At 41.0% G+C, this 25,218-nt stretch overlaps 1 long non-coding RNA gene across 1 annotated transcript in view; it reads left to right on the plus strand.

The window, feature by feature from the left end:
* LOC107130692 (uncharacterized) overlaps positions 1-22,404 on the plus strand; it is a 530,980-nt gene extending 508,576 nt beyond the window's left edge. The window contains exon 6 of the long non-coding RNA XR_010577486.1: positions 22,102-22,404. This is a non-coding gene — a long non-coding RNA (uncharacterized lncRNA). The remainder of the gene's footprint in view (positions 1-22,101) is intronic.
* Positions 22,405-25,218: the final 2,814 nt, after the last annotated feature.

The raw sequence follows: 25,218 nt of genomic DNA on the forward strand, positions 1-25,218 counted from the left end.
TGTATGAGTTTCAATTATGTTTAATCAACTCAGGAGCAAGAGTTTGAGAAAAAAAAAAGTACCAATTAGTTGAGTGAAGCCAAGACTATGCCTTATATTTGTCAAATTTAATGAGCCAGCACCTTTCCAATCTTGGAGAATATGCAACCTGGAAGAGACTTCGGAGATCATTCCATCCTTCTCTCTTCATCTCCAGCTTGATTTTTGGAGAAGAAACGGAAACCAGTGAGCTAGAGAAACCAACCCAAGATCTCAAAGATTGTTGGACACTCCTCTATCCACTAATTGGGTTAATAAGCTTAATGAGAACCCGTCCCATGCAAGGTGCTCAGGGTAGCAGAGGAACAACTAAACTCCCACCTCAGTATTTCTAGGTCAGCCTGTGTTCCACAGCAGAGATAATCCAGAAGCTGCCTTAGGTGTGGGAAGGAGCAGTGAAAGGGGAAGAAAGAGGCTAGGACGCAGCCTTCGGGCTCTCCTCTGCTAAACCACAGCAGAAGCACTTTCATCCATTTTATATGTAGGAGTTTATAAATGTCTCTGCTGAAAGAAGATTGAAAGCCACTTCATAACACCATTCTTTTTTCTTTGATAGTTATGCCTAGAGGTCAGCAAACTTCATCTCCTGAACCCAATCTAGCCCACTGCTTTTATGTATATGACCTGTGAGCCAGAAATGGCTTTTGCATTTTCAAATGGTCAACAAAAAAAATCAAAAGATAAATAATATTTTGTCACACATAAAAAAAGTAGATGAAATTCAAATCTCGGTGTCCATAAAGTTTAGAACACAGCCACACCCATTTATTTAAATATCATCTCGGGTTGCTTTTGTGCTGCCGTTGCAGAGCTGGGTAGTTGTGACAGACCATCTGGCCTGCAACCTAAAATATTTACTATGTGACCTTTACAGAAAAGCCTGCCGACCCCTGGTATAGCCAAGGGTCCAATAGATGCCTAAATCCCTCCTTCACATCTTCCTTCTCTTTTTATTCCTCCTGCTTCCCAGCAAAACTTCATTATATGTTGGTATTCAAAATATAGTTTACTGGGATCCACAGGTCTGCCTTTGATGCTAGTGTATTTTGGGGACACTTAACACTAGGGTTTCAGCTTCCTGATTCAAACCACCCATACCCCATCTGCTCTTTCTAATAACATCCTGTAGTCAGCATTGCAGAAAGAGTTTGAGTGATTACCTCCCTACTCTTATCCCCCAGTCAATGAAGCATCTGCTAATGATATGAACTGTTCTTTCCTGTCCCTGTGGTCCATAAAAGCCTGGGTTACAGAAAGAACGGAGCTGAAGTGCATAGACAACTCCACCACCCACAGCTACTTGAGCTCCTAAATAGCTCACTAGAAGGGCAGATATGTGAAGAGGAGTCTGGGAGACATGTTGTTTATTCTTGTTGAAGGTGTGGATTGCTAGCAAAAGGTTCATTGCCAGAGATAACCTAGGTCTGAGGAAGCAGAGGCCAATAGTTTTTACATGCATCAGAGGGTTAGACAACAAGATGCAGTGTAAAGGTGTTTGTTCTCACTGCTAACCAAAGACAGGCAAGTTAGACTATTAAACTATTCTTTTCTACCCACTAAAATAATTTTAGAGAAAATTTAAAATTACAAAGCTCAGCGCTAGTAAGACTGTAGGGAAAAAGAAACACACACACATTGGAAAAATCATTTTGGAGACCAAATTAGTAAAATAAATAAAGAGCCAATATAATCATGCCCTTTGACAAAGGAATTCGCCTGGCTTCATCTGAAGGCATAAATTAAAAACAACAACAACAACGACGACAAAAAAAAAAATGAAAAACTTGTACAAATAAATTCATTGCAAGATATTTACAGCGTGTTATTTAAAGTAACAAAAAGTCCCCAAAGTCTAAATGTTTGATAATACATTTTGATGTATTAAATTATGGTAAATGAACCCAAAGGAAATACCTTATAGTCATTAAAATGACCATGCTGTAACATACAAACTCCTTTAAAAGTAATATGAAAGTAGAAAGGTAGAACAGAGAACATGCTGCAATTAATGTAAAAATATGCCTGCATCTGACTAAAAATGAGATAGGAAGTTTCTGACAGTTCTTTTCTGTTAGCCATGGGGAGAATATAGGTGAATATTCTTCTATTTTAACTTTCATGGAAGTTGTTGTAATAAGTAAAAGGCTTTGATTTACTTAAAAGCATATATTTTAATAAAAGAAGACAAGAAAAAAGAAGAATGAGTCTTCTTTATAACATTACTTTCAGGGATACTGAGAAGCAGCATTACATTTGAGAGAGCTGGGTCATAACCCACGGGGGGTACCTCTCAGGACCGTGATGCAGGGATCCAAGAGGGAAGGAAGCTGCGCTCTACCCACGAAGTCCGGTAATCGTGACATCAATAGAGACGGATGCTTCTGATGGGAGGCACAGACAGGGCCACTGAGAAAGTGACTCAGCAGGGCCAGATGGTATTTATTCAAGAGCTCATTTATTTGGATCAACTAACGTATGAAATAGCAGGGATTCTGACAAGGACATGCGATACCTCATTTCCTTGAAGATTAAGGAGCTGCAAAGGAAGTATCTATCCTCCAAAGAGAGCCTAAGGAAGGCAGAATGAGATTCAGAGGTGGCCAAGCACTGAGCGGAGCCCAACTTCCATGAGACTGACAAAGACAGAAGAGTTTGCCTGGAGTTACGGATTGAACTGTATCTCCCACCTCCGCCCTCCCCTCCCCAAAAGATACATTGAAATCTTAACCCCTAATACTTTAGAATGTGACCTTATTTGGAAATAAGGTCATTGCAAATGTAATGAGTTTAGTGAGGTTGGACTGGTGTGGGCCCCTAACCCAATACAACTGGTCTCCTATAGAAGAGGAGAGCACACAGAGACACATACACACAGGGGGAGCAACACATGAAGACACAGATGGAGATACATATAACGGGAGTGTCCTGTGACAGAGAGGCACAGATGGAGTGATGCATCTACAAGCCAAGGAACGTCAAAGATTGCTGGCCATTACCAGAAGCTAAGAAGGGTCAAAGAAGGATTTCCCTATAGGTTTCAGAAGGAGTATGACCCTGTTGAGTGCCTGATTCCAGACTTTCAGTCTCCGGAACTGTGAAGCAATACAATTTCTGTTGTTTTAAGCCATCTAGTTTGTAGTATGGTTTAAAGATGCCCCAGCTAGGAAACAAGTATACCCTGAAAGCCTCTGTGGTCAGCTGAGTGAGTCTGAGCTAGTTGCTTTTCCTTGCTTATCTTTTGGATGGCTACAGCTGGTTGCAACTTGGGTCTTACTGATACAGAGACCAAGCAGAAATAACCTAGCAATTGGATACCCACCTTAGGCCCAAAGGAAGGTACACAAAGCAGAAGTGTGGGTTCTGAGCCAGGTACCTTCTCCCCACAGCAGCATGTAAGCATTTAATAGTGGGAGGACAGGAGTAAAATGGGGGAACCATGGGAAGGCGAATGTGGTGCCCAGATAGTAATATGTAGTGTACGGTATGTATAGTGAGTAAGCACCTGGATTCAGAGTTCTAATTTCAGATACACCACGTAACTAGCAGTGATCCTTTAAGTTACTTAACCTCCCTGTGGCTCAGTTGTCTTATCTGTAAAATGGGACTAATAATAGTTCCTACCTCACAGGGCTATGGTGAGGGGTAAGTGACTTAATACCCATAACTGGCATAGAACTGAGCCCAGTGCATAGTGTGTTAATGGTAAACATCACCTCTACCTTTCCATTTATGCCTTTACAGTTATTCTGTCAACTATTCTATGATGCTAATTTTATTACGTTATAAATAGATAGAGAAACTCAGGCTTAAGAGGTTAAAGGAAATAGGTTAAAGAACATACACAAAATAAAGCAGCTTGGCAATTGGAGACTGAAACTCTGGCAAGAAGGAGCAATGGAGGACAAAGCAGGAATGTGAGATGAAAGTCAGGAACTTTCTGGTAAGCAGGTCAAACTGGAAGCCAGATTACCTAGCGCCACAGTGCATCCTTTCTTCAGTTCTTCACTGTCCTGATGTCCTAAGTTCTGGTTGATCTGCCATCAATTTGTTGTATAGCCTTCAGTAAGTCACTTGTATTTCTTAACTTACATCAATGTTTCTTAACCTCAGCACTGTTGATATTTCAGGTCAGATCATTCTTTATTGCAGGAAGGTGTCATTTGTATTGTAGAAGATTTAGTAGCATTGCTGGCCCTTGTGCACTAGATACCAATAGCATCTTTCCCACATGATAATAAAAAATGTCCCCAGACACTGTACCAAAGATCCCCTGGAAGGGAAAATTGTTCCAAGCTGAAAATTATTGACCTACATGATAGGATTAAGGTACCTGTGAAATTGCCTAATTGAGCCATTCTGAGAAGCAAATTTGATAAATATGTTTTTAATCTTTAAAAAAAAGTATTGCTAATATAAGATATTGTAAGACAAATAAAATGTTATTTGTTAGATGTCACTTATCACATGCAAAAAAAAAAAAAGGTAACGGTGCTCTCCTTTAAAAAAAAATTACAACCAAGAAGGGAAGGAAAGAAAAGTATGAAGGCAATAAGCATTGTTGAGGTCAAAAGGCCTAGGAAGAAATTACCTTCAATTGAGTCAATAAGGGGATTTTATAAAGGGAATAGGACATGAGCCACTTATTGAAGGATGGGAACAATTTCTGCAGACAGAGATGAAATCTCCCTTAGAGAGAGGGAGATGCATACAAAGTCATCACCCAGCAGGAGCCAAGAGAGAAATCAACAAGAGACTAAGCTGATGAGGACTCCTGAAATAACTTTGTTTTTTCCTCTTCCTAGAAGGCCATTCCCACTTTCACAAACCCAATCATCCTCGTCCTTCAAGGCTCAGTTCAGATGCTACCTCCTCCAATAAGACTTTTCTGAGCTCCCAAATTTGGCAAGATACTGCTTTGCGTTGTTCCTCTTTGCTCCCAGTAGTAACCCCCATTAGTTTCTCTTATGGGGCTGCCATTGGCAGTAGGGTGGGTTGATTCTTCACTGAGTAATTGAATAGAATTGTTTTATGCATTGTAGAACGTTTAGTATTCTTAACTTTCACTCCCTAAATATCAATGATATTCCTTATCACTGTGGTGACCAAAAATCTCCATGACACTATCCAAATATCTCTAAGTAGCAATAAAAACCACATCGCAGTTAAAACTACACCTCAATACTTAATACATTTTGTCTGAAACCGTGCGCCTGTCTCCTCCTGTCGAGAGTAAGCCCCTCGAGGACAAACTGTTGATCTCAATCATATCTGCATCACTAGGACCTACTCCAGTTCCTAGTTTACAACTGGTATTTGATAAATATTCAGTGATCTATCAAAGCCTAGATTTTATCTAGGGGAAAATTGTAAATTCAGAATTGGAAGACAAATAGGCGCCAGATTGTAAACAACTTTGAATATGCTGAGAAACATGAGTTTTATTCTATTAGGTGAAATCATATGAAGTTATCATTTTTGTAAGTCAAAAAATGGTCAGTTTTCAGGAACTGCATATAACCTTTCCTAATGTAACCCAGTACAGTTTTTTAAAAATTGGAATATTTTTTCTGGCTTAAATACCTACCTTTGATCTGATCCTAATTGAGAACCAATATTCATGCAATAATAGATCATATGCAGTAATTTTTTAATTAAAACATTAAAATAATTTTGGTCCTTAACAATTAATGATCATTTACTCACCCCCTAACATGATATTATGTGCTACAAGTAGAGACAGGTACTGCTGTAGGAAACTGTGCTCTAAGCAACGGGGATGGATCCACTGCAGTCTGAGGATAATACTGGTAATAATGAAATAAGGGTGGGGAGTGTTTGAAAAAGAAGGGGAAGAAGAGAGGAGGAAGAAACTATAGAGAACAAGGAAAATGTGGAAAAAAAGTGAAGGAAAAAATAACAAAGTAGGAAGAGAAAAGAGAAGAAACAGCAGGAAGAAAAGAAAAGGCAGTAGGAGATCATTACTATGAGCTCAAATTTGTTTCTCCCTTTGTTTCCAAGTTCCACTCCAATGCTGCAGTACAATCAGCTCAGAGCCTGATTATCGTGGCTGACATAGCATAGCGCCTGCTTATTTTTAGATGAAATTAATCATTTTCATGTGTTATTTTTGGTTTAGATAATAGCTCGGGTACACAGCAGCTTCTTCATTAGCTGCCAACAAGAATGTAAACAAGGTTGCCTCTCTCCTTGGCAGGTTCTCTATTCAGCTCTGCCATGAAGAAGCTGCGTTCCTGCAGAAACTGAGCAAGCTGCTTCTCCTGCAGCCTGAGAGAGATTGCAGAGTGGGGCTTAGGCAGTCAGAAGAGTAGCTGGATGAAAGGGAGCTGGAACTGCTTTGATTCCAATGCTCTCTTTGTTCAGTTTCTTTTAAGTCAGGAACTATGTGTCAGTATTATTGGCATTTGCACTGGATTGTCCTTTGTGGGGGCTGGGGACACTTTCCTGCAGGTGTTTAGTGGCCTCTTGCCAATAGATGCCAATAACGTCCCCACCCTCACCCAAAAATGTCTCCAGACATGGCCACATGTCCCCTGGGGAGACACTCCAAGACACCCCCAGTTGAGAGACACTGATTTAAATCAATACAATGAAACCATAATCGAGTAACCCAAATTATGGTGGAACAGACTCCCAACCACTTCACTGCAGAAATTAAAATTTCCAGGGCTGTCTTGTATATGTGAAAGAACAGAATGCTCATATTTGTCTCCTCCTGCCTCTGGGTTGCTACTGGAGATCCTTGAGAGACAACTGCTCCAGTGGGCACAGACTCCAAGCTTTCCACTGGTGGCTACTGCTGCTACTACCCCGTCTGACCTTGGAGGACTCCTCAGCTCACTCCTTCCTTGCTTCATACCAAGCATGCACAATGTCTTCCTATTTAACTCCACACAGCAGAAGAGAGAACCAAATGTAATTGTTTCTTAAGTTTTTTTAAAAGGCTCAGGGACACTAACAACAGGATAACCATGATCCCTGCTCTGGCCTTCCCTGGCCAGTGCTGGACTGGCTTGTCATCACACTCCTAGCTTCTCTCAATGGGGCCAGACATAGCATGCTCTTCCCACTGAAATCTCTCTAGTTAAATCCATTGCATTTAAATGCAGCTAAACTGTGACCCCTCCTTGCACCCAATACCCACAAAAGAAGGCATTCCTCTCAGAGTCCAGAATCACACTCACTTCCGAAGTCCTCACTTGCCACTCCAGGAGTCACCTACTCCCAGGATGACGCAAATTGGAATACACATGAATCTCTGCTGTTATGCACAGGAGTGTACCTCAATGCTGCATTTTCAGAAAGATAATCACTGAATAGGCTGACGTTAGTGCCCCCCCGAGTCTGGGCACATGGGACACAAACTATTCGGAAACAGTCCATTTTCCCTTAGTTTCTCCTCATCAAGTTCAAAGGGAAACATCTGAAGATAACTCTACAAGCAAATGATCATATTAAAACATGAAGAAGTTTCATTGAAACCTAGAGAAAAGGAAGAAACCAAGGCCAAGACAGGAAAGAAGAATTGGTGGCAGATGTGAGACATTAGGAGGAATAACAAAAAGTGACAGAAGTCAGCCAGATAAAGTTCACAGGGAGCTAGGCAGGAGGGGAACCGCGAGGTGATTTTCAAAGCAAATGCACCCCATGGTGGAAAACAGCTTTGGGAGGCCGAGGCGGGCAGATCACGAGGTCAGGAGATCGAGACCATCCTGGCTAACACAGTGAAACCCTGTCTCTACTAAAAATACAAGAAATTAACCAGGCGTGGTGGCAGGCGCCTGTAGTCCCAGGTACTCGGGAGGCTGAGGCAGGAGAATTGCTTGAACCCAGGAGGTGGAGCTTGCAGTAAGTCAAGATCTCGCCACTGCATTCCAGCCTGGGCAACACAGCAAGACTCCGTCTCAAAAAAAGAAAAAAGAAAAATGAAAAAAGAAGGATACAGAGATACATATAGATTTTCAAGGATGTAAAGGATGAACAATGCTGAGAGATCAGATTTGGGCCAGGTCAGAGTCTGATCTAAGAAATCTAGAGGAGACAAGGATCTGATGACTTGATTTTAGAAGATGATCCCAAGGCTCCTGGCTGTGCTGCCCTACGATGGTCCCTCTGACAGCTGGCTACTACAGAAATGTGCCAGCCACACTACCCTTTAAAAATAAGTACCAACTCCCATTTTCTGTTAAAAAGTTACTCTTGCCGGGTGCGGTGGCTCAAGCCTGTAATCCCAGCACTTTGGGAGGCCGAGACGGGCGGATCACGAGGTCAGGAGATCGAGACCATCCTGGCTAACACAGTGAAACCCCGTCTCTACTAAAAATACAAAAACTTAGCCGGGCGAGGTGGCAGGCGCCTGTAGTCCCAGCTACTTGGGAGGCTGAGGCAGGAGAATGGCATAAACCCGGGAGGCGGAGCTTGCAGTGAGCTGAGATCCGGCCACTGCACTCCAGCCTGGGTGACAGAGCGAGACTCCGTCTCAAAAATTTAAAAAAAAAAAAAAAAAAAAAAAAAAAGTTACTCTTAATTTTCCAACCATAAGGCTGGAAAAAAGATCATTTTTTCTTGTATTGATTAGGCCAGAGTGAAATGAGAGCTTACTGTGAGCACTAAGGTGAAGGCTGGCTGGCATCACCCTGATCCCCAGGCCGCTTGTTCCCTTGGGACACCTCTTCAATGACCCTGGGGATGATTTTAGGATCTACACTCGCCCCTGACTTAGAGACACAAATGCACACACACTCAGGCATTCAGGCTAAGTGTTATAGACTAAGGGTTTGTGTTTCCCTAAAATTCATATGTTGAAATCCTAACCTTCAAAGTGATGGTGTTAGGAGATGAGGCCTTTGGAAGGCGATTGGGTCATGAGGCTGGAGCTCTCATGAGTGGGATTAATGCCCCTATAAAAGAGGCCCCATGAGAGCGCTCCAGCTCTCCGCCCTGTGAAGCCAGTGAGAAGTCATCAATCTGCAACTGGAAAGGGTCCTTTACCAGAACTCGCTCATGTTGGTACCCTGATCTTGGATTATCAGCCTCCATAACTGTGACAAATAAAAGTTTATTGTTTAAGCCACACAGCTGATGATAATTTGTTATGTCAGCCCAAAACGACTAAAACACCAAGTCAAGGAATTTCTACTTTCCCAGACCAGTTTAGACTACTAGTTTCCACCTTCTCTGTCCAGTACTGAACGTAAATAAAATATCAAGGGGGAGACAGCTGCTGATTTTCCTTTGCAACACTTATCCAATGCTGACGCTACTGTCTCCTCTTAGCCACAGCCTTGTGGTTGGTGGTGGTTTTCAGATAGAATTTCCTTATCCAAATCCAAATATCAGATACTGATTATCACAGCTTTAAATAGAATCTAAAAGAAAAGTCAGATTGGACTATCCCAGTAAACTTGTCAGTAAAAATAGTGACTCTCACATACTTAAGGCATTCCCTGCAGAAGTAATGATCATCATTAGGTTGGGAAGGATGGCTGTTTCTACATGTGCTAGGAGTTTCTTCTTCATGGGATGGGCTGTTAGTCAAGATTCTTTAAGTTTCAAACAATAGAAACCCAACTATAATTAGTTTATGCAAAAAGACAGGAACTTACTGGTTCCTCTAAAACACAAAATGTGGGGGGATGGGTCTAACCTGTATGATGGGTTTCTGCCAGAGCAAAAAACCTATCAGGACTTTCTGTCCTTTCACCTCTCGGCTATGCTTCTATCGATATGCTGACTTCATCACCTTCTACTGAGATAGGCATCTTCCATGCAACACGGACCATGCCAGATGCTGATCTAGAAGCACATTCTAAGGTAGAGATGAACACATTGCCTCCTTCAGTTCCTATTTGAAACCATAGAGAGAGATGCCGATTGGCCTGGCTTAGGCCATGTGCTCATCCCTGAACAAATCAGAAAAGCCCAGAGTGTGGGGCATTATAATTGGCCCAGGCTGAATGGAGCCATTTAGATCTACAGTGAGAAAGGCAGAAACAATCCTTACCTGTCAGTATACATGACCAGTTCCCCCTCCTATCTAAGCCGGTACCGTATCCTCTCTCATATACTCAAACGTTTTGCATTTCGAATGATCTCATAGGTCTCATATCAATCATTCCTCCCTTTTATTGGTGTATATGTAGGTGCACGTGTCTGAATGTTGGAAAGGCAGGGGGAAAAAGTCAGTATCTCCTACTACAGATAGGATCAATAAAGCTCCTTTAAATCTATGGAAATTTTCGAAAGTTTCAAAGGAGATTTCTAACTTTTCTAATTTTGTGTTACATAATTTTTACCTATCTGTTAAATCAGCGATTTCTCCTCTAATTAAAAGATAAATATGCAGATATATAAATATATCCTTCTATCTTAAAAGAAAAAAAAACAACTTCCTTAACCTCATGTCCCCCTCCAACAACTGCCTTAGTTTTTTCTCTTTACAGACAAATTTATTGAGGGTTGACTATGCTGTCTGTTTCCAACTCTTCACCTCTCTTTCTCTCTTTAACCTGCTTTTATCAGATTTTGTCTCCACCACATCAGTAAAACTACTTTTGTGAAGCTCATCAACATCCTCCATCTGGCCCGATCCGATGGGCCCCAGTTTACTGACTTCTAAGCCTCATTTGACAATTGTGCACACCTCCCTTTCTGAAACATTTTTTTCATTTGGCTCTGTGACCACACATTCTCCTAGTTCTGCTTTTGCCTGCCTGGCTACTCCTTCTGAATCTCCTTTGCTGGGTCCTCCTCTTGTTCACAACTTTTAAATGTAGTAATGTGCTTGGCTTAGACGCACTCTGCACTCTCTCTGGGGAAACACATCCATGGCTTTAAATAAAATCTGTGTGCTGACTACTCTAGTTGAGAACTCTCCCTTGATTATCAGGCTTGTGTTTCCAACTGTTTATTGAACGCCTTCATTAGCATGCCTAGTGATCTTAAATTTACTAAGGCCAGAGCAGAACTTTCCCACTTCCATTTCACATTTGCTTCTCTCCAATCTACTCTATCTCCTTTAATAATAGTACTATTCACTCAGTTGCCCAGGCTATAAAACTAGGAATCATCCTTAATTCTTCCTAACACTTCATATTCAAACCATCAGCAAGTACTACTGATTCTGCCTCCAAGATATATTCTGAGTAGCATCATTTTTGGCAACCTCCACTGCTACCAGCTGGTGCACGTTACCACCAAATTTCTCCTGGACCACTGCAAGAGCCTCCCAGCCATCTCCCTGCTTCACCTCTTGCTCCTTGACAGTTCATTCTACACCCAGCCACAAGAGTGATCTGGAAACACATTCAACTCGTATTTCTCTCTTGCTTAAAATTGAACAATCTCTCCTTGATATATTCTGAATTATATTTCTACATGCTCTTATTCCCTTTTACTTCTCCATCCTTTCCTCTCCCATTGTCCTTACTAAAATGAGCCAACCACACTAGCATTTTTTCTGTTCCTCCTCCACACCAAGCTTATTCCCTTTTCAGGACCTCTATTCTGTTTATTCTTTTTTAAAAGTGCGTCCTATACCACAGTTATTTACACAGCTGTCTTTTTTGCCATTCAAATGTCGCTTCTTAGGGAACCCTTCTTCAGCAATCCTTTGTACAACCGGCACACTTAGCTGGTACCTCAGAAAATCTTTATCCCATAATCGTATTTTATTTCCTTTGTAGCACTATTTTAAATGACACCATTTATTTATTTAAATATATTTGTGCTTTTCATCTTCCCCCCACTGGAGTGTGAACATGTACCATATATGTCTTATTCTGTTGATTTCAACTCATTTGCCTGTGTGTCCACAACTCTTTGATCAATATCTGGCAATAGTAAATTCTAAATAACATGAAAGAATAAACTTGTGTCTTCCATTGCCCTTTTCATAGTAGATGTACAATAAGTTGTTAAGAAATAGTTGGATAGATAGGATGGTGGGTGGAAGAGTGGTTGGCTGGCTGGTTGTGTGGCCAGAGATAAATATGCAAAATCAACCAATTTAATATCTCCCCATTACTTGCAAATATAGGATAGTGAGCACATTCTTTAAGTAATCTATAGCTGCATTGACAACCAGCCCAAGATGTCATAGCTTAGAAAAGTAGTTGATTCTGTCTCATAATTCCAGAATTTCATTGGGTGATTCTTCTCATCCACATGGTATTGGCTGGAATGCTGGCATGGATACAGTCATCCAAGGGCTACGCTGAACAGAAACATTCAAAATGGCTCATTCATGTGGCTGTTGTGGCAAAGGTCAGCTGTTCACCTGGGACTGTCAACCAGAAACTACACATGGCATCTCCACGTCACTTGGGTTTCTCCCCGCATGGCAGGTGGGTTCCGAGGCTTCCCAGAAGTGAGTGTTCTAAGAGATTCAGGCAGACACTGTAAGACTTGTTATGACCTAGCCTTGAAAGTCCCAGGATGTCATTTCTTCCACATTCTATTAAACAATCACTACTGTCAGCCTAGATTTAAGACTCCACCTCTTGAAGTGAGCAGTGTTGGTGAAGCCATCTTGGAAACTGTCTACCATACCTGTAAACAGACAGCCCACTGGGTTCTGCAGGGAAACCACATTTATAGATTTTGATTCTTCTGTTCTTTTTATTGAAACCACTTTGGGAATATGCATCTATGTGTTTTATTTTAAGCAGATCAGATCTTACTAATCACAACTGAGTAAAGTAACAGACTTGCATAACTCCAGCCTTCATAATTCAGTAGCTGCATATTCATTATCTGAAAACTCACTCTTCAGAATTCCTTGCCTCTTTTTGGTTCCAAAAATACAATCTTGTTTCACTTTCTTTAAAGTAGTCTGTGTATTCTAATCAGGGTTCTCTGTTTTTTCCATCGCTATGTTCCTGCCACCTGTTCCCTTTCCACAACCACATTTCCTTCTCTTTAGCACAAAGAGGCTGATGAAGAAAGAAAAAGTCCATTTTAAAATTAAGAGCTAGAAAACAAGATCTGCACAGTCAAATGAAGATATAGTCAAGGCAAAATATTGAGTCGAACTATTAAATTAGTGATTGGGTTCTGTTCAGTTAGGATGCTACTGTCTTCCCTTTCAGCGTTTGTCACATAAGTATCATACATGGAGTGACAACAAACAAAAGTACAAAACATACTGCACTTCACCCCAGACATACAAATCAGAAGCTTAAGGGGCATAGCTGGACCCCTGCATGTATGTTAAAGATCCACATAGGTGACTCTGTTGTTCTCTCGGCATGCATTACTTCTAGGTATCAAGATACCACATTGCAAAGGAAAACCTAGCTCTTTTACAATTTTGGTTTATCTTATTAGCACACTTGCTATTTTCCCATTGCAGCAGTGATTGGAACTATTGGTTATGTTTGCCAGTGTGTTTTATATCTCAGTTTCTGGATGAACATATTTGTACATTTATAAAGAAAAAGTACGAAGAGAGCTTTCAATATGTGAAGATTCGCTTTCCAGGCATCTTTTCAACATTGATCCTAATCTGCAAAAGACATTGACCTCACAAGAAACAATTGCAATCAGATTCTCACTGAGCTGAGTTTCCTCAAGTGTACCCCTGTAAGTGGGCCACAACTGCACCAGCAGATTTTGCACTTCTCTTGTTCCTGCTGAGGATGAAATGTGCTGAAGCCAATAACCTGGTGAATAATTCATTTTTCCAAGGAACAATTGGTAAGCCTCAGAATTGCTTTTTACCCAAATAGAGAGCAAATTTAAACAATAATAATATTTTCTGTATGTATAGAAACTTCTAATTTTTTAAGTCATTCTTCTAACAATGAGGATAATGACCATAGCTGATATTTATCAAAAGCTTATCTTGTGCCAAGTTTTGTGCTATTTCCTTCAACATAGATCATCTCATTTAATTTTTGCAACATTTTGAGACAGGTATTGTATTTTTAGCTCTCTGTTGCAGAGGAAGAAACTGAGGTTTACAAAGGTTAAGTAACTTTCCCAAGTCCACACAGCATTTAAATACACATCATAGCCATCATGCTAGACTGCCTCCCATTTCTTTATTGATCAGTAGACAGATAGATAGAAGCAGACATATAGACTCATTTGATAATTATGAAAACCCTGGGTGACAAAAAGTATCATATATTATGATTACTAAATCAGATAAGAAAACTTAGGCTGCAGATTTAAAACAACCTGCTCAAGTAACACATTAGCAAGGCAAAATCGGTTTTTTGATCTGAGTTCTGTGATCCTCCCATAGCCCTGGGGCACCTCCAACAGAACCAAAAAGATTTATTTAATTTTTGCCTTGCAGTGTGCATGGGAGTGTGTCAGGGGAAAGGGACCAGATATGGCAGTATACTGAGCCCTACGATGACATTTTCAGCCAAGAAGAAGAATGCTTCATCAAATCTCCCATCAGCCCAAGACTAGATTGTACCAAGATTTTGCAATATGAACATAATGTTCCCTACTGTCCAGGATCTAATCCTTTTCCATTGGGGAACACATTTGCAAACAATGACTCCTAACTGATGAGGAACAGGATCCAACTGTTACTCCACAAACTAGGACCTTTACACCACATTGGAGGCAATAGCCCTGAGGTTAAAGGGCTGTTCCGTGTCTAACCACTGAAGCTCTTGCTTGAAGGAAGGTTTCCCAAAATGAACCCCCAAAGAAACTGAAAATGGCATGAACGTACATCCTGTTACTCAACACTCCCCGAGTTTCATAACGTGAAGTCAGGAAGAAAAGGTGCCAACATTCCTGAATGTTATAATCATTAAGGAGCAAACTCTTAATGTTCCCACACTTAAACGTTAAAGAGATGGGATCATTCAGTCTCCTCTTTACTTATGGAATTGCTGCAAAACCATATGGGCTGAATTAGGCATCCAAGGCTAATGTTTCCTACCATTCCCTCTGGGAGGCCTTTGGGGCTCATCCCAGGCAATTGGCTTTAAAGACAAGGATATCCTATTTGGAAACATAGTCATGAGCCCTGATATTAATAAGCACTTTCTAACTTCAAAGCATCTTTATAACCATTGCCCTAATTAAATCTCATAACCTCCCAGAGAGAGAATGCAGGCTTCATCATTTCCACTTTACAGATGGAGAAACTGAGGCAGAGCCCTATGGAATATGAAACCATATCCCACCTGATTGAGCAACCACTAGAGATTTTAATCAGTTTCAGACTAAATTACAATGTTAAAGTTTTAATTTTTTCTTTTACCATTTGGTGAGATTAAAACAAGGCATTTAATTGTGTATTCTGATGGTTAAAACCACCAGACCTGGTTGTGTGGCCTTGGCATAGGGATCAAACTTCTCTAAACTTTAATTTCCTCACTGGGAAAAATGAAAATAATAACAGAGTCTACCATAATGTTTTTCAGGTTAAATAATGTATGTTAAGTTTCTGGCATGCAAATAAGCACTCAATAAATTGTAGCAGTTTAAGCCAGCTTATTTTCCTTCAGCTACCCATTCATTCCTTCATTCACTCATTTGCTTCTATTTATTACAGCCCATTGAGTGCTGAGGGCTGTGAGGTCCACAAAGGACACGGCAGTGAACAAAACAGAAAAAGGACTATTTCCTACATATGGAATATATCTTATTTATGATTATAAATTAATTCACACAAAATGTGGGTTATTCCACATTGTTAATTTTGATCTGATCTTACACTTACTTCAAAAGGTCTCTGATTGTTCGTTCACCTGAACCATCACAGTCCTTGTGCAGAGTGAGGCAGCACTGACTGAGTTCTACTAGCAAATGCTGGAGATGTGGTTCCTGTTGGCCTTTTAACTGATGTGATGGAATAAAGTCTTCTACAATCTGACTAGTTTATAAGTGGCAGAGTTTGAATTTATTTTTATCTCAGTGTATGCAGTTTTGGAAGTCCGTATTAGATTTCTGTTGCTTGCAGGCACTGTACTGGGCACTGTGGTGAGGAGGAAAGGCAGGAGGAAAGGCTTAGGCAATGCAGTAAGGCTAACTGAGGCCCTGCTGGAGCCACAGCATTTTGAAAAGAAATAGTATCAGTAAAAATGTCATTCCAGGGGAGGGCACAGGATGAGCAAACCCATGGAGGTTCTGTTCTCCAGAGCTTTTTGCCTGGGGACCTCAATGGTCTGAGAAACTCCAAATTGTCTTCTGCACTTTTCTAATTATATGTATTTATATAATGTCTGTATGCATATGCGTATATGTGTGTGTACAAAATATACATATGTTCTTTTTCATCAAACAAATGCTTGTTGAATAGTAACTAAAAAAGGCATTTATTGAGCTTTTATTCTAGGTCAGAAATGCTGAAGGATGCCCTGACACATATTAGTACATTTAATCATCCTGAGATTCCTATGTATATAATTATTTTTCTCATTTTACAGAGAAGGAAACAGATGTTTGGAGATACGAAAAGTTTGCTTACGGTTTATAAGTGGCAGAGTTGGAAATTAAAGCCAGGTGTGGTCATTATATTCAAATGATCATCATACCAGAAAGGATGAAAAGGAAGGAGGGAAGAAGGGATATAGGAAAGGAGGAAAGGAGAGAGGGAGGGAACAATTTAAAAACCATTCAGGCTGGGCGTGGTGACTCATGCCTGTAATCCCAGCACTTGGGGAGGCCGAGGCGGGTGGATCACCTGAGGTCAGGAGTTCGAGGCCAGCCTGGCCAACAGGGTGAAACCCTGTCTCTACTAAAACTACAAAAATTAGCTGGGCATAGTGGTGGACACCTGTAATCCCAGCTACTTGGGAGGCTGAGGCAGGAGAATCACTTGAACCCAGGAGGAGATCGCAGTGAGCCAAGATTGTACCACTGCACTCCAGCCTGGGTGACAGAGTGAGACTACATCTCAAAAAACAAAAACAAAACAAAACAAAAATTCGGCAATACTAAGGGATGGCAAAAATGAGCTATATAATTCATATCCACATTTGAAGACCCAAGAATTTAGTGTTTGGACCCACTGAGAGAGGATGGGGAGACACCTATCAAGAGAAGATATGTGATGAGAGAAGAAGGAGGTGGTGTAGGTAAAGATGGAAGTGTAGCCGTAACCCTGCAAGACTCATTGAGAAGAGCACCATAAGCTGCAGAGCAGTGGCAGCATAAATTATTTTGCACAGGAGAACAGACATACATCTGACACCTCTCAGCACCCAGTGGCCAAGTAGAGCCTTCGATCTGTCAGTCCAAGCCAAGGAGTCATCTCTGTCCAGCCAAATCTTTTCATCCTTCAAGATCTAAATGAAGTCTCTCTTCCCCAAAGAAGTCTTCTTTTAATTCATTGTTTGCAGAAAAGCAATCTCCAAGAAATGTTACATGAAAATACTAAGCCCCCAATGCCCTCTCCTTTGTTTGAAGCCCTTATAAATCAAAAAGTTATAAAATTGACAATAGTTAATATTTACTAACTGTACATGAGGTTCTAGGCATGTTTTCATTATTTAGGCATCATATTTTAAATAACTGCAATGATCTTTAGAATAAGCTGCTTTTTATTCCCATTTTACAGAGGCCATAATGGTTAAGTAATTTTCCAATGTCACTTCACATTCAAGTGGCAGAGCAAGGTGGCCACCCCAAAGCCCATGTTTCTTCTCCTCTAGAACAGTCTTCCTTGTGGCTGACTGCTTGAAGATTTAGCCAGGTGTTAAAGGATCAAGACTGGAAGGGACTGGTGAACCGTTTGCAGTGGTTCCAAAGAAGCCCAGAAATGGAAAAGAAAGAGGAGAGTGAGAAACTCCATGCGTGGAAGCTTGGTCTGCTTTGAAAAGAGCTCAGCTTAAAGGATGATATCATGGGGGCTGTCAACAGGAATCAGAGATGCACGTCCAAGGGCAGAATCTAATTTCAACTCCAGGACATTTCATGAAACAGAATGCAAAGCAACAATTATCTGCTAAATGGAAAATTAAAGGCATAAATAAAGTCAAAGCTCAAACCAGTGAGGCAAAAATCACACAGGCTCCAATTTCCTTTTGCTGCTTGTAGCTGCCAGTTTGAAAGGAAGGACACATGGGGATAGTAAAAATATGAGAGCAATGGACCACGTTTAATCAATAGTGATGCCTCTGATCCCACAAATGCTCCCCTTCCCAGTATTAGCCCTTCTCCACCTACTGCCAAAACCCAGCAAGCTGGATGGAGCAAGACCTCTGAGAAAGAGGCCCCTGTTCTCTCCATAGGAACTTCACTTTCCTATAAATGAACTCCAGCACTGAGTAAGTTCTGGTAAAAAAAAGAGCTTTATTTCCCCAGACTCCTTGTTCCTCCACTTCTGCCAAAATACATTTCTTAAGTGTTCCAACCTGAAACACACACATGAACACACACACACACACACACATGCTGCCAATTTCTCGGTATTTTGTCAATACTGACTTTGCCCCTTTTCTAAATCTTCATTTCCAATTAAGGCTTCCTGTTTGATGGATAATTGGTGACAGATGACACAGAATAAGCCCAGTGGAAGACTTTGTTTCCCATGGGCCCATATGTAAGACATTGGGTCAAGTGTCAAATGCTTTGGGCCATGGTTTACAACCAATGTTTGTGACTTCCACCCCTCCTCACCCTCTGTCTTCCCTGCTGTCCTTTATATTCTTCCCCACAAGTATGTTTCAAATCTTTTCCCTCCTCTTGATGCCCACTGCCTCTTTTACTTAGACCATTGCAAAGTTCACCACTTCAATTCTGCCCTCAAAACATCTGCAAGAATGTGTTTTCTAATCCATAAATCTGATTATATTTTTTTCTTTGTTCAGAAAACACAATGGGCTCCCATTGCCTACAAAATAAAGACCACTCTCTATGGCCATGCCTACCAGGACCTTCATCAATAACCCCCCTTAACCTCCTCTACCACTGATGCCATTCATTTATCTTTTCACTCATTCATTCAAAACCATGAAGCATCCACTATGTGCCAACCATCATTCTGGACACACAGCCAAACTAAACTTCTCTTTCCCAAATACTTCCTGCCCTCTTACAACACTGCTTTCTCTCACAACGTTCTCTTTGCCAGAAACGCTTCTATTCCTCTTCTATCAAACTCTCATTCATCCTTCCAGATTCAGCTTTCTTTGTGTGCCCTCTGTGAAGCTTTGCCTAAGACAGACACACACGTGCACACACATGTTCCAAGCAGGTTCTCTCTTTTGTATCCCCACCCACCATGGTTTTATGGAACGACCATGACTTGTATCACTTTGAGGAATCACTGCCTGCTTATCTGTTTCCTTTCTAAGGCAAAGATTGTGTCAGCCTCAAGGGCAGGAGAATGTATATACTTTTCTGTATACTTAACTCACTGATTGGCACATAAGAAGTGTTGGTGAATGTTTGCTGATTGACACCTGCCTCCACCACCTGGCAAAAAAGCCACTTTGCCATTCCAAGCTATTCTGAGGAGTGAGCAAGGTGAGTGGCTACCTACCCAATGACACCTTTCCCATCATGAAATTTTACTCTCACCACCAGCCTACACCCCAGTCTCTGCAATTGCGCCATTAGATATTTAGTTCTCAGTACACACTACCTTTTTTTTTTTAATCTTTCCACTCTTATTTTCTGATCCAGGAAACACGGTCCTTAAGAAGACAGAATCTGAAGTCAGAGTGCTTCTATGAACCCACCAACTTTGCCATTCTACCTGGGCAACCTGGTATCATTTCCATTCTTCACTCATGAAATAGGGATCCTCATAATACTCAGTCTCACAAGGTGGTTGTGAGGATTAAGGAAAGCAGTACTTATGAAGTGCTTAAAATAGTAAGTGGCACACTGTAAGTGCCAACTATGCTAAAGTATTTGCTATTATTGTTGTTGTTGTTGTTCTTATTTTCTACCTAGCCCTACCTTCACCTTCAAAACCAAGGTTTTCATAACCCTTAAACTCATCCTTCCCTTTCAGGCTTCCCTGCTGTTTCTCGCCTTGCATGTCTCTCTCTTTCATCTGTTCATTCTTCATGATGGATCTCGAGTCTCCTTCGTAAAGGCACCAAGACCACTCCTCACCCATTTGTCTCACCACTGGAGCCTGTGCATGCCCAGATCGCAGCATTCGCCACTTCTGGTTTACGGTCCATTTCTCCTATTAAGTCCAGAGTGCTGTGACTTCAGGGACAGTGTCTATGCACCTAGCATAGCCTTTCTGAAGTCCTTCCCTGGGCTAGGCATTGCGGCAGCTTCTGAGGATACCACATAGCTCAAGCATAGTCCCTGCCCTCAAGAAGCAGACAAGAAACTAATCTGAAGGTCTATGGTGACAATAAATGTGGTATCGTTCTTGGCAACTACAAGGAAATCAGTGAAAGGGGGAGGACAGAGAGAAGAAAGCCCAGAAAAAGAAAAAGAAGGAGGGAGGAAAGAAAGAGAGAAGTGAATTGAGGCCATGGAGTTACTTCAGTTGTCAAATGTTCCACTGAAATATATTTACAACTATGAAAAGGAATTACTTTCACTATTCCAGACACATTTTTGCTGATTCCTTTAGCACAGTGTTTCCCAAAGAATGGCCACCATGCCCCAGGAGGCATTTGACCATAGTGTGCAGAAGGATATTTTAAATTGTAATAATTGCATGCTTTAATGTGTGTTAGTACTAAGTTTCTAGCCTTTCAAACCTGTCTTTTCATGGATATTATTGCTTTATTTTGAGTGAATGTAAACCAATTGCAAGTAAGAAAAACTGGGGGGGTTCTGATTTCATGTCTTGCCTAGAAAAGAGCTTCTGAGGAGAAAAAATTTCTAGGTCTACCACCAAGAAGGGTAGAGGACAGCTAAAAGTCAAGATTTCAGAAGCCAAGGGCACACCTTTGGCTCTCACCCTGCCTGACCAGCACCTTCAAAACTTCTATGCACACTCAACAGTTATAAAGGAGCTCATCTACTTTTGGTCAGCAGACTGCAAAAGTCTCACATGCTCTCAATTCATACATAGAGAGATGAAAGCTGGGAAAATTAAATGAGTCATTAATATTTCACTAGTTGAGACTAAATCTATCTGTAGAAAAGGTAGCCTGACCAACTGCACTTTTTAAATAAACTTTGTTACTCCCACCACAGAACATGCTCCACAAAATCAGCTTATGTGGGTAATTCTTTTCCAGCCTTAATCGCAAACCCCCAAGGAATCTCATTTGGACTCAGCATTTGTGTATAAGCAACAGCAGAACAAATGGTGCAATAGCTCATTAATATCTTTCTTGGCAGGATATGCCGTTAAAACATATATATCAAGTTATAGTGTTGATAGGATCACACCTCATTTTAAACAGTACATGGGGCTCTGCTACCTGCAGGGTGTTAGCCCTGGGAAACAAGCCGCTTCCAAAAATAAAAATGTCTAACCTGCTCATTATCTTGCAAATAAATGACTTTGTGCATCTTCCTCTTTTTCTCATGCTTACTTTTCCCTTGTATTGTGCCAGACTTCCTGTACCCTGTTATTGTAGGATATTGTCCTGACATGCTACAACACAAGGCAGTATAGTGAATATTGACACAACCAGAGCACCATGGCAAAAACACACACACAAGAAGAGCAAACTGAAGACTTTCTCTATTGATTCAGGTAGCAGAACAGCCTGAGGTCAGGCAGTAACATATTTGATTAACCTTCAGTACACCAGAGATTCCTAACTATCCTCAGCTGAGCATTATTGCTGTAGCCAAAGCAGGAACTCCTCTGAACCGAAGAAGGTCCACTGATATCATGCTCGGGTAGTTGGTCAGGTAGATTGCTCAGCCGCTCCTAACTCAGGTGGACTGTCCACACCTGAACAACCTCACCCTGGTCACTGCGAAAGCCACTAGTTGAGTGAAGACAGGCAGTTGGTGTCATTCAAGACTACATGATCACCAGACCAAATTAAATTATGGGTTTGTAGCATCCCTAATCCCCCTTCTCAGTACAGAAATTGTCTTGTGTGTTAGACACAATTTTATTTGGAACTGGCAATGAAATTTTTTTTCCTGGCTCTCACCCTTCAACCAATTGGTTAACTCCTATTTCTTCTTCAGATTTCTGTTCAGAAAACACATCTTCAGGAAAATCACCCCTGACTCACCCAGGCTAAGTCACAAGCTTTTGTTATAAGCTCTCATCATACCATATGCCTCTCTTTCAAAACCAGCACCTGCAGAAATGTAAGTGTACATTGATTTATGTAAGTATTTGAATTGTGACTGTTTCTGTATTTGTTCATGAGCTCCCTGAAGGCAAGTACTTTGCCCGCTTTTGCCTGTTTCATAACTATCATGCCTAACACACAATAACCTCTCAATTAATAGCCAAGTTTATTAGTAAAAAAAATGAATGAAAAAGTGAATGAATGAAAAAGTTGCTACCAACATAGGCATTATAATGAGATGATATCAGCGATCTGAGCTCTGAACAAATTTATTCTTCTCTTCCTGGGTACATACCTGAATTATATTTCCCAATCTCCTTAGAGTTAAAATATAGTGGTGTGACTTTTGAGACATGGGACTTCCAGGTCTGGCCCTGGAATCTCCCAACATGTGCTTCTTCAAGCCCCTTTGCCCTTTTGGCTAGCTGAGATTAAAATCAGCATAGCAATCTTAGAAGCAGATGTTAAGGATGACTTAGTTCTGTCGCCCTAGGTCCCTCAATGAGCACATGGAGCAGAATCACCCAACAACATATTCAGCCATCTTCAGAACTGTTAAATTGAGCAAGAAAGAAATTTCTGATAAGTGTGAGCCTTTATGTATATGGAATTTATTTGTTATATCAGTTAGGGTTACTTGAAGTAATACAACTCTTCCCAGTGATCCTCAACTAGAAAAGAATTTGGAGGGCATGTTAGAATCTCATGGGGAAAGGGGCTGTTGGAAAAGTCTTCCAAAGTATAATCACTGTCTTATGTACTTTATACATAGTTTGCAATAAAAGCAGAAATGTAAAGATATATTTGACTAGATGAAAGGATTTGTGGAGGTGTGGAACACACACATTCACCCACATGTGTGGACGTAGAAGGCAGATACAACAAAAATTACGGTTCATCGCTAATAGTGGCAGAGGATGGGTTTTGAGCCACTTCCCTTCAAACCAACCACAACGTCATAAGTGATTACCATCATTCTAGTTCCTGTGAAGAAGAGAGAGCTGTGAAAAATGCTTGATGCCCTCAAAAGAGATAGCACAAAATTTCATTTTAAAAGGCTTGCCTCCTATGTGATTCACTAGAAATGAAACCCTGGAAAAATTACTTCACCCCTCTTTTCCTTCATTTGTTAAAAAAAAAGTGTTTAAATTTGCAACTCATCAGTGTTTTAACGTTATATGATTCAATTTGTATAAAGGGTCTTGTGGAGAGGAGATAAAAATACATCAAAGATTATAGCCAAATGTTTCTTATGCTGGAACAGTTAGGTACAAAGGGTTATAGAAACGTAGCCTGCCGGGTTGAATAGTAAAGAGGAGGAACAGAGAAGACTTACAGTAGGAAATAATCCCTAATTCCAGAGCCAAATGTGGGGTTCAAATAATAGAGGCTCTAGCAATTCCGAGGTGATCAGGTGGACTTTCCTGGACGTTCTGGGTCTTGACCTGATTGCTGAAAAATGAATACAAATTCAGAGAAGAAGAAAGCTAGTATGAGACTATCAAATGATCATCAGACATTTCTTGAACACCAATTAAATTTCTAGGTATGCTAAAGTTTACAAAACTGGTATAGACACCAAGAGTGAGATATCAACAGAGACTCCCCAAGAGCTAAGAGGAAACCACCTTGGACTAGAAGTCAAGAGACAAAATTCTAGACTCTACTCTGTAATTAACTACCTATTTGAATTTGGAAAAATCACCATCAACTTTCCCAGCCTCATTCTCCGCATCTGGGAAATGAAGGCGTCGTCCAAATGATTACAAGCTTCTTTTCCTGCTCTTATTGCATGATTCCACTTCCACAGCCCTCCAGCATTTTTTAGAAGCTGCATCGCTCCATATAGCCTGCAGGGGGCACTAGACTTGGAATTAGAAAACCTGATTTCCCTTCCAGCTCCACCTCTGACCAATTGCGTGACCCTGGTCAAATTGCTTAACCTCTCCCTATCTCAGCTCCCCATCCATAAAACAGAGGGACGAATAAACTCTCCTCCTACCACTAAGAGGTGTAGCCAGAGTTAATACCCTCATCGTCCTTTGAGCTCAGCAGATGAAAGGCACTGAGAAAAGTACAAAGAATTTTTATGTGCTATTGACTTTATTTTATTTTATGTGGGGGAGGGAGTCGGCCCCAGCTGGAAAGCTGCTTTCTCTGAATCAAAGGGCAGGAACCCAGCAAGTTTCTCAGGATTGGGGCCTTAGACTGGGCTGTGTATACAGTGCCAGCCAACCCCACAGTTCAGTTTCCTTTAACCTGGCGCTCCAGGCAATAACTGTGCAACTCTGCAATTTAACAATGTGTTCTTTGTCCCACAACTGTTCTCGTTTCTCAACTGCCCAGGTAATATGTTTGGGCCTGTAGGAAGAGTCAAATAGTTAATAAGGGAAGAGTTTGGCATGCCCTACGTAAGTTCTACCAGCAAGTCCCAACAAGAAGGCATTCTGTGTCTCCTGATTCCTGACCTACCCCCAAAATGTACAAATGTACAAGGAATGAGCCCACTTTCCCAGCAGGCTGTAATACCAGTTTGGCCTATATCAATGCATTGGTGAGCTGTGTTTTGTTTATGGTTTTATGCCATCTATTTTCCCATGGATATTATGTTTTCTAAAGAGCCCTTAAGTTTACGTCAGCTTTTAAAGCTACCAGCAGCACCATTTCAGTTCATATTAAGCCCTTAATATGGTATGAATAGGAGAGCTATTAGACTAAAGAGCCATAATCGCCCCTGAGGAAAACATCCATCACCAACCTTTATGTGGTCCCTGAACTTCTAAAAGGTGTCATCTCTCTGGGGTGTATCTGGTGAGAGCTTTCTCTGGGAGATGCCAAGAAGCCAATGCATTAGATGAAGCTTAGAAGGGCATTTTCTAACCATTACAAATTGCCTAGTCTAGCATCTCAATTTCATCTACGTGATGAGCCTTAATTAAATTTGTTGGGGTTTGATCCTTTATCCCCAGATGTGGCGCTGACAGAGATTGCTGACATAAATAATGTG

The sequence above is a fragment of the Macaca fascicularis genome, chromosome 8 (assembly GCF_037993035.2).
Source record: "Macaca fascicularis isolate 582-1 chromosome 8, T2T-MFA8v1.1".
NCBI classification, from domain to species: Eukaryota; Metazoa; Chordata; class Mammalia; order Primates; family Cercopithecidae; genus Macaca; species Macaca fascicularis.